The sequence below is a fragment of the Adiantum capillus-veneris genome, chromosome 30 (genome assembly GCF_014529385.1).
Source record: "Adiantum capillus-veneris isolate H3 chromosome 30, ASM1452938v2, whole genome shotgun sequence".
In the NCBI taxonomy this organism is placed as follows: Eukaryota; Viridiplantae; Streptophyta; class Polypodiopsida; order Polypodiales; family Pteridaceae; genus Adiantum; species Adiantum capillus-veneris.
This window is the reverse complement of record NC_140960.1, coordinates 84,630,439-84,641,411: the sequence shown is the minus strand read 5'-3', so window position 1 is coordinate 84,641,411 and position 10,973 is coordinate 84,630,439. Positions and strand designations below refer to the sequence as shown.

The 10,973-nt window shown below is 40.5% G+C and overlaps 1 pseudogene; it reads right to left on the bottom strand.

Annotated features, from left to right (window-relative positions):
• Positions 1–258: 258 nt before the first annotated feature.
• Positions 259–4,661, bottom strand: LOC147418321 (uncharacterized; annotated as a pseudogene).
• Between the last annotated feature and the right edge of the window lie 6,312 nt (positions 4,662–10,973).

The window sequence follows — 10,973 nt, the reverse complement described above, 5'->3', positions numbered from 1 at the left end:
TCTCTAAACACTTAGAGAAGACAGAAATCACCCTCTGACATTAGACAGTGACGTATCTCCTTTGTGCAAGCAAGCCCCAAACCACCACACCCAGCAAAGATGTCCATAACATGGTCGTCCTCATATGTGAATGTTTCTAGCAGCCAACTGTGTCAAACATAATAATCAAAGTTTAACGACAAGAGATTGCATAGAACTATCAAGATGTGTGTCCTGATTCACAAAAGTTCATGGCTAGAAAGTTACCTGTAAAAAGTCTCAGTACGCTCTGCTCCCCCTCGAATCAAATATCCAACTAAACTTGTATCATCATTACATGAACGAGGAGGAGACTGCGTGAGGTAGCTTCTTGAGGCCGGAAAGAACTCAGGAGAAACATCCTCCCCAGTCTTTCTATCATAATGAGGTGTAATGCTTTGAGCATTCTTACGATAAAATAGACCAAGAGTGAGATCCATCACCTATGAAAGGAGATAACAAATCACTTAAAAAGAAGAACTCTAAATTCATATGCAAGCTTCACATAGAGAAGGCAACCTCACCTGCTCACCAGTCTCTGGGTGTAAATATCCCCCATCACACATCAAGGTCCATGAGCGATGGAGCTGCAAACTAAATCTATTAGCTTGCATGACAAGATCTCCCAAATGTTGTGCAAGAGACAAAGTCACCAAGAAACCCTCGTCTGCCAAGTGAACATCAGCAATTTCCATGACACCAGTCGCCAAGGCAGTGGAAAAGTGGTTCCACTCAGGAACAACTTTTACATTACCTACACACTCAAGTTAAAATGAAAAATTACATCATAACATTATTGCATTCTATAACGAGCATGAAGCCTCCCAAATGACACAAAAAAATTTCACCTATAGTGTGATTGTGAATACCATCAACTAACATGGACGTAGGGAAGTCTGCAAAGATCAATCTTGCCACATATTGGGAGATTTCCCCCTTCAATGCATACTTTCGCCCATCATAGATTGGTGTTTTCTTGAACCACATTTCAATACTAACACAAAACAAATGATTATGGTAAGAGTAGATTACGGTAATATAACTTTTTAGAGGAATATGTAAGTATTACCTATGCCATGCTAGGTCATCAATTGCTTAGAATCTCAAAGAATGCTTAGAAAACCATAAGACATGTCAATGGTTAATGCAAGCAATAATCAATTAGAGTAATAAAAAGAAAATAAACAAGCAAAGAACGTCTACCTGTGGTACGTTTTGTTGGCATCCGCTCATATAGAGAATGACTCATAATAGTCTCAGAGAAGCAAGACTTTGATGCTAAGGTGGATCTATTTGGTAGAAGAGAAATTGGAAAGCTCTCCTCCTCAACATCAGCATCTACAAACACACATTGGGAGGGTTTTTCTATACTTTTTTAACCTTTTCTTGCACGTGAGGGTGTCTTGGTGGATGGCTCAATGTATGTAGCTTGGGGTGAGATTACACCGTCATTAGAGATGGGATTCTCTTCCAAAAAACCTTTCCATACAAAAGTTCACAAAAAAAAAGATCAACAAAATTCTATTTTAACCAAAATATAGTACTTCATACAAGAGATTGTAGTTCACTTACGAGCATGAATCTCTTGCTCGCTCTTTGGGATAACACCTAGGGGATACTCCAACCACCATGGACAGTGAGAGCACTCCCAAGGTGTAATACCCTTTTCCAAGAGTGTTGACAAGAACATAGTATTCTCATCCTCTTTATCTAACCATTCTTGCACATCCTCCGGCATAGACTCTATCATCCTCAGCCGCATACAATTCAATAGCCATCTAAATGAAAATTCAATATAAAAATGAGACAATAAAATACATCATGAAACGAATTAGTATTCAAGAAATCCAATACCTGTACACAAGACGTTTGCTTGCATGCATCACTTCGGGTAAAGAGGCATAATCTGAAGCACTCTTCATGTTTGCCATAACATGAGTATAAGCCAATGAAACATGTGTCTTCCTAGATGCCTTAAAAAAGGCCTCAAATGTTTTTGGCAGCAAAGGGCCCTCCACCTCAAACTTAGCAATGATAATTGTAGCTTCACCAAACATTCCCTGCCAATAGGTCTCTTGCCTCATGTAGGCTCTAAGTTTCTTATAGTCGGCAAAATGACCTCCCTTGGAGTCCTTAACTTTGGTCAAAATCATCATGTGAAGAAGTTCTTTGCGTCTATTGAATTACAATCGTTGATCCAAAAATTAATGTTACTAATTACATTGCACATGAAAATAATAAATCAAAGTTTAAGATGAGATTAAACATACCTCTCTATTGTGATCTTTGCGACGCACAAGCTGTATAATTTATCACGACTAATCCCTACCATTGTTAAGTCATGCCAATCCTTGTCAAATAGCATAGTAAAAAACTCTTCACCATGTGCAAGATTTGCAATAGAAAGGTACTTATATCCGCTATCTCTCATTTTTTCTTCTTCCTTCTTTAAAGCTTCATTCATCTTCTTTTTTAAATCCTCCCCAAGAAGACCTAAAGTTCTAAGCCTTCTCTTTTCATCAGCCAAAAAGGACTCCCATCTCCTCTTCAAAGAAAAACAATTATTTAACAATGTTTTTATGAGCCATTAGCAACACAACACAAACAAATCCATGACTGCACATAAGCTTCCCATGCAGGAATTCAAGGTATATTTCAAACCATCACTCCCTCCATATCTTGCCACCTCTCCATAGTCTTCCCACATTGGAATTCAAGGAATATTTCAAGCCAAAATTCATCCATAACTTACCATCTCTGCAAAGGCTTCACACATGGGAATTCAAGGCATATTTCAAGCCAAAATTCATCCATAACTTGCCACCTCTGCAAAGGCTTCCCACATGGGAATTCAAGGCATATTTCAAGCCAAAATTCCATCCATAACTTTCCACCTCTGCAAAGGCTTCCCACATGGGAATTTAAGGCATATTTCAAGCCAAAATTCTATCCATAACTTGCCACCTCTGCAAAGGCTTCCCACGTGGGAATTTAGGGCATTATATAAATCGTAACCCAATCCATAACTTGAATAGACTTCTCACATGAAAATTGAAGGCTTATTTGAAAACATGGACTCATGCATAACTTGTAACCTTCAACTAAGGAACCTTCAAAGTAAAGTAGTTGAAGACATACTCATTCTCAAAGTACTTGAAATTTAAATTTTTAAAAGAAGTGTATCTATTATCCCAAACAAGTTGAGCATCATGACATACCTTCCAAACAAGTTGAGCAATCAAAATGCATGGCGTTGAGTACCATGGCACAATCCCTTGGTTATGTCTTGCCTCCAATTTAAGCTCAACCTCCATCCAAGATCTCTGCTCAGGAGTGAGATATTCCATTATGCTCGACTTGTTCGCTATACCAAACTTCTGAAACATAAATACTTCATGTGCCAAGTTGGGTGGAGCTGTAGCCCGTGAGATTCTAAAAGCAAGAGTTGACGGATAATCAAATGAAAAAGCACATTACAACCAGAGAATTGAACAACAATAATCCATATAATTCTTACTCGTTTGTTGTATCAAGACTCAAAATCAACTCTGCTTCCTTCTTTTTATCTATCTCAATAAATTCACAATGAACTTGCACATGATATTTTTCATCCTCAGAGTGCTCTACAAAAGAAACATCATCCAAAATAAATTTTCAAGTGCAACAATGTATATTCAAACTCAAACACAAGAGATAAGAAGCACTTGCCTTCTTCAGTTTGTCGCATCCAAGTTTTTAACCTGTGGTTACCATCCCACACAAAAAACAGTTTGCCTCGAAGATCTACCCAATCACCCACAAGATCCTTTTCAAATTCTGCATTGAGTCTTTGCCATATTGGATCCCACTTCTCAATCGTATTTTTTGTCAAATGTTTTGTTTCTCCATGTCGTCCTTTAAGTGAAACAATAAAAGAACCCATTGAAGAGACATAGCCAACCCTATCAAACGTGGATGTCAACCAAGATGCATCCGAAATTGCACATCGAACAGCATCTGTAGCTATTAATCTACATAAGGGAACAAAAGGGGGTTCTGACTTTCTTTTGATATGAAATTGACTTATGAATTCATTCATCAACCCTAGAGACACATTCTCCCCAAAAACCCTGTCATGCTTTGAAAAGTTGTCTTCTTCATCCTGGTTATTGTTCTTTGTGTGAGTAGTTTGTGGAGTGGGAACAAAAGATGGACCAATAGTATTTGGAGTGATAGCAGTGCTATTAGAAGCTCCATCTATAGACCTGTCCAAGGACCACGCTTCATCATCAACATACACACATTGATTTCTTCTTTTCATAGACTTCTTTGGCAGACTCATTGGTAGAATCCTTGAGGAACCATCCTCAAGTGTAACTTGCCTTCCTTGAACAGTCCCAGACCGTAGAGTCATACCCCTTGAACATTTCGCTTCTCGTTTTCTCATGGAGCGTTTAGGAGCCATGGTAAATATCTTAAATCTCTATAAAGAAAATAAATAACATAATCAAGACTTTGTTTACAATTACTAATTCTCTCTTAAAATACTATTAGTGCAAAAAAACCATAACAAATGTATAAATACCAAAGAACAAAGAAGAAGAAGAAAAGCTTGACCTTCTGCTAAAAAATGAACATAAGATAAATACCTTAGATTTTTGCATAAATCAAGATGGTTTCAAGGCCATAGAAAAAACACCTTAGATTTTGGCATAAAAACTGCACGTCAAAACCTGTCAAAACCAATAACCAACTAGTAACATGTCAAAACCAATAACTAGCACCAAAATTTTCTCAGTGGAACATAGAAATACCTCACAAATTCTTAAAATTTGCATGGATGATGACTAGATGCATGCATACTATGATTGAATTGTTAATGTAGGATAACTTCTTCGGCCAGATAGAATTGCATGTTATCGCTACAATGGTTTTGATCATCGCAGATACAGCCTTTCACACGAGGCAGCATGAGTTTCATCATTAACCACATCGTTTGTCAAGAAGCAGTTAAAGTAGTAGTTTGGCATTGAATCTAATGGCTGGCTCACTCCAATGTACATCAGTTTATGTGAAAAACAATGCAAATACATTTTTACTTGGCCAGAGAGAGAGAGAGAGAGAGAGAGAGAGAGAGAGAGAGAGAGAGAGAGAGAGAGAGAGAGAGAGAGAGAGAGAGAGAGAGAGAGAGAGAGAGAGAGATACTGTTTCTTTCCAACGCATGGCACGGTTTAAGAAAAGCATCTCTTCTGAGTTACAACTAGCTAAAGCCTTTTAGATAGATGTCTAGAGCAATTGGGGCTCAGGTAACTGAGCCACTTGTCAGACAACTTCTAAAATAGCTGAGCCACTTGTCAAGTAGCTACAAGAAACAACTCTGTCAGCTATGAGCCTTCCCATGCAAGCGCTGTCCAAGTAGAAACTTGCCATGGACCAACCTGCAAACTACCCATGTGGAAACCTTCTCGTGCAACAACTGGACATGTGTAAACTTGATGGATACCTGCTCATGCAAGCTGCCAAATGAGCCCTGCATGGAGCCTACACTGTCATCAGCCTGCTACTGATAGCCGTTTTTCGGCTCTCCATAATTGCTATACTAAGTTACTCCACCCTACCAAATTCACCCAAACGCTATGGCTATCCCTACCATTTCATTGTACATAGGCGTGTGTGAGTTAGGGGGCTTTTCCCATATCTTCTTAAAAACCCTCAGCTAGCTAGTCACTGGGCTAGTTGAGCCAAAAAAAAAAATAAAAAAAAAAATAAAAGTATATTATGGCCTCTTTGTGTGTAAATATTTCATTGTATATATGGCCTAAATATAGGGATTTTTAATAATTATTTTGATATTTTATTTAAATATTTCTACTTAGGTGTGTGTTTTATTAAACCTATGTACACCTTCTTTCATCCTCTTACACCATAATTATATTTTTTGCCAATATGTACATACTCTAACCTCATATTTTTCTTTTATACAAATCACTCCCACATTTTCACCCTCACCCTCGTGAAAATAAAAAATTGATTTCTACTCATTGGTTACTTTTATTATATTATTTACTTGCATACCTTTTCCTCTTTCACCCAAAATAATTCAAGGAGGGACCATATCATATGATTCCAATATCTTTCCATATCCATAACTCCTCCATATTTTTATTATTATTTTTACTCATTATTCTAACACCATGTGCTCATTGAGCTAAAGTCCATGAATAGTCCATACACTAGTCCCACCATGTATATATTTCTTATTTCACCAATAATCCTCCTCCATGCATGGGTCAAGGGCAACTTGAATGCTTTGTATTATAATATGACAAAGGAGGGGCTCAATCTTGGATGCATTGTACAAATTCAACAAAGGAGGGGGCCACTAAAAGACTTTTGCAGGCATAAAAAACAGGCTTTTTGGTGAGAATTTTGGCACCTATCTCCACTCCAAATTTGGAGCGGTGGTCAAAAGAGAAAATGTAGCCCACGCTCTGAATAATCACCTCAACTTTTTTCATGATTTTTGGAGCTACCAGCGGTGAGCTATGAGTTTTTGAGTGGACCCCAATCTGCCCACTTTTCTCACAAGTAGCCCTTAGTCTTCTCTCACCCTTCCACACACCTACTCACTCTTACACATCCCTCCCTCTCCTTCCCTCACTCAAACCTGCAATTTCCATGGCTTCTCCCACCCTCTTCACCATTACCCTTCTCTCTCATCCCTATAGTTCTTTTATGAACCTCTACATACATACACCTAAATGTAACATTAACTTTCTAGTGATTACTAACGACTAACATACTAACACAAAATAGCATTGACCTAACCATAAAAGACACCTCACCTCAAGACATGTATAGTAACTCTCTCTCTCTCTCTCTCTCTCTCTCTCTCTCTCTCTCTCTCTCCCCTTCCTTAAAACTTACTTTCACCTTATCTACCATCAATAATGCTCTCTTTTGAGCCCACACCCATGACTCAAGCAGACAAAGAAGGCCCGCAATGTTTTGATATTCAAAAAAATCATAATCCTGATTTGTTAGCTTGTAAATTAGGATTTACAATAATCTTAATGAGGGGTCTCCAACCTATAAATAGGCCCCTCTCCTTCTTGTAAAACAACCTCCAACATCTCACATAGCACCCCAACACTCTATGCGTGAGGAGAGACTTAGGTGTAGCAAGCACTTGTGAGCTTCACTCTTGGTGTGAGAGAAGCCTTCAAGCTACACATTGCAAGTGAGAGAGCGTGAGTTCCACAAATCTCAAAACCACTATTGTACATGCTCCTTCATCATCAATAAATTGAGGTTTGGTGCATCAAAGGCGTGATTCGACGTTTAAATCTTCGTCCTTCCATTTGTGCAATACGGTTTGGTGAATTCAAGGTGACTTGTGTATTTTGAGTTTTATCGGTTGATCTTGATTTTAGAAAGTGTTTTAGTGTGTTTTTCATTGCCAGTTTTGTGTCCATTGTAAGAGGGTATTGTGGTGAGAGGTCTCCCACACCCTAAGACAGTGTGTGTGTGTTTTGGCAATGATTAGCAATCACTAAGCATTGAGTGAGTTTTGTACAAGTTCTACGATAGCATCATAACGAACCATCTCCATTTGCAAGTCACAAATAAGGTATTACGCAAGATCCTTCCCTCTCTCTCTTCCCTTTGCTCTAGCTCTCTCTGGTCCATTTCATGTGTGTCTTGGTGTGAGGTTGCTTGTGTGTGTTGTGTGGTGCATCTTCTTGGTTGTGCCAAAATCTCTCTTGCGTCCTAGTTCGCATACCATAACTAGGTGGTGCCCCTATCTTGTTTGGGTTTGGCTGTGGGTTTGTTGTTGTGTTGTGCTTGTGGTTGCCCCAGCCCCAATTGAGCAGCACGGGAGCCTTGAGGGGTGTTTAGAGGTCGCCTCTCTTGTTGCCCGCCCCGGACCGCCTCACTACATCACCAGCCACATCATCAGCCTACCAACCATCAACATGACACATCATCAGCCTGCCATATCATCAGCAAGTTGGTCACCACGTCAGCAATTCCATGATACACCCCTCCCTTATTAGAAGAGCAATCGGCCTCAAGTACACTTGCAAAACCAACCAATAAATAAGCAGATACTAACAATCTCAACCGGACACTTCTCTATATGGCGCACACACCACATAAGTCATGCATTGCACACTGAACTTCACATCCTGATCAACATTTTACATTGGAATCAACCAGATGTACCAATGGACTAGTGCTAAGAGATATGTAGATATCCATCTCACAAACGTGGACAAATAAACTAGAATGCTACAGGCATTCATCGTAAAAATCACATAAAATTAAAATGTCTATCATGACTAATACTTAGAGAGTTTGCATTTTGTCGCAACAACTCATGTGTGCATAAATAGAAGTCCTAGGGCAGACTATTGTTGTACTTACAATGTAGTACTAAAGAAAAACACTACAAGAGGTTGTGTGCTCTTGTGACGCTATTAGCGACGGAAATACACTGGGTTTTTATAACCCCCGGCGTCGCTAAAACCATCGCTACGAGCGTCGCTACGAGAGCGTCGCTATATGCGTCGCTATGAGCGTCTCTATATAGCGACGGTCATAGCGACGGTTATAGCGACGTTTACACAGAAGACTATAGCGACGCTCATAGCGACGCTACACAGCCATAAATAGCGACGGTTATAGCGACGCCCGAGAGAATTTTTTTTTAGTGACAGGGCATTGAATGCCCTGCCACCCATCAACCATATTGTACTTGATTCACTTTTAAAAAAAAATGCAAGGGTAGATAATAGACCCAAAATAGTCACCCACAAGACGCATTGTTTGCAAAATTGACAATTGTACACATCATAGGCAAAATGAATTGATTGGCAAATGTAATAATGACAATTGTACAACATCATAGGCATAAAGAATTGATTGGAAAAAGGAACTGCGGTGACAAATGTAATAATATACATGGTTCAAAAAGACGTATAAAATCCGTCTCATGATACATAAGCTATGAGAAACCCTAAACTAATGCTATCTAGCTACGACTAAACTGACGTCGTCTAGTCAGACGTCTCATCGCGTCCAAGCGGCGTATCTGTCGGATTCTGCAAAAAAAGACAATAAGACAGCTTTCAGTAAGTATAAACATATAACGACATTTATAAAACAATACAAAAAATAGAAAAGAGTAAACCCTAATACTAACCATGCCTCTGCGAGAACTGAGAATGTCCATCAGGGCGTTTAAGCCCTTCCTGCCTGCGTACTCGCGCTCGTACGGTGTGGGATCACGTCCTGTCATCGACCACTGTCAAAACATACAAAGATTTCATTATGTTAGAATTAAAAAACTCATAAACCCTAAACTATCGAACATAAAGAGCAATGCGAAAACACTTACAAAATCGGCCTCAAATGATGCCCATCCACCGCTCCCCAAGTGGTGCGAGCTCCCTGCCTCTACTCGCGCTCTGGCTGCATCCTTTTGTTGCTTCCACTTGTCGGGATTCTCGCGCGCTGCTTTCTTCGCATTCTTCCAATCTTCTTTGGCCAGCCAATCTGGCATGTTCCACCCATTCTTGATTGCTTTTTGCACTTTGGAACGCTTGTGTTTGCAGTATTCGTGCATTCGAATCTTCATCAGGTCTTCATTGAAGCGCTGATCCCGTGTTGGAACAGGAAACTCATCATGAAGTATGCTGATGACTCTCTTTTTTAAATCACTTGGTACTTCACTCCATTTTTTTAGTATGTAGTGTCTAAACAGCTGAGAGCAAAGACCACGCATGCGCGAGATCACCTTCTTGCCGTCATCATCCATGATGATGCCGCCGATGAAGTCGATGGAGTAAGACAAGCCCTCTGGCTGGTGACGCGTGAACCTGGGTGTCCCAGCAGGGGTCTCTAGCGGCGTATCGATGGGGGGTACGGATGTCAGGTGTCTCCACCAACGTCTGGGCCCCGAAGCGAGGAGTGTCGAGTGGGTTGGCTCCTGGCGGAGTAGGTAGAGGTGTGTAGCTGCTAGGAACAGTCAGCCGTGCAAAACCTGGCGTAGATGGCGATGCTGTGGCTGGTGTGGGGGCGAGCAAAGAAGGGGAGGGTAAAGAGCCTCGTCGAACACGAGGCGGTGTGGAGGCATCGGTGGCGGAATCCCCACAACAACCGCCACCGCCACCACTAGAGCGTCGGTGTCTAGACAAGTGTGAAGCTCGTTTCGTCGACGCCGAAGCTTCGGAGCGCGCCGAATGCTCCGAAAGAGAGGGAGATGCGGATGGAGTAGGAACGCGCGATGATGCACCAGAGCGATGACGCTCCACGTACCACTGTCTCTGCTGCGGTGACAAAGAAGAAAGAAACTCCTCATCATCCATACCTGCATTAAACACACGAATATTTAAACTTAATATTGAATGAATAGAGTAGACAATGACGCAAAGACCATTAAATACAATGACGTAATGACACATATAAATACAATGACGCAATGAATCGAGTGATAGAAGAGGCAAGTCGAAAACTCAGAATTTTCAATCAAAAGATGTGAGCGCGAGTAGAAAAGAGCGTTATACACCATGGAAGGTACTTAGAGAGCCAGAGCTTTTACAACCCGGAGCAAAATTGTTCAAATAAAATATTTGTGGCTTTAAGAGATCTCTCTCTCATCCTCGCATAACTCAGCATAACTTCCTATATCTATATAGAGCTCTCCGTTTAAACACATATCCTCTGTTTCATTTTGTAGCTCTTCTGCATGCACCCCATATAGAGTAGTAGCATCTTGATGCTCGTCTGGCACCACCGCAGCGGCTTTTGATTGAGCATCTTCTCTGATCTCCTCCATTGATGCCGTTGTGATTGGCACATGGTAGCCTTCATACGTCCTTGCACTACGAGGGGCTACCTCTATGACGTACCACTAGTTTGATGTAGACTTTGTAGGATGAAATATTACCTGCCAGAGCCACATAACTTACATG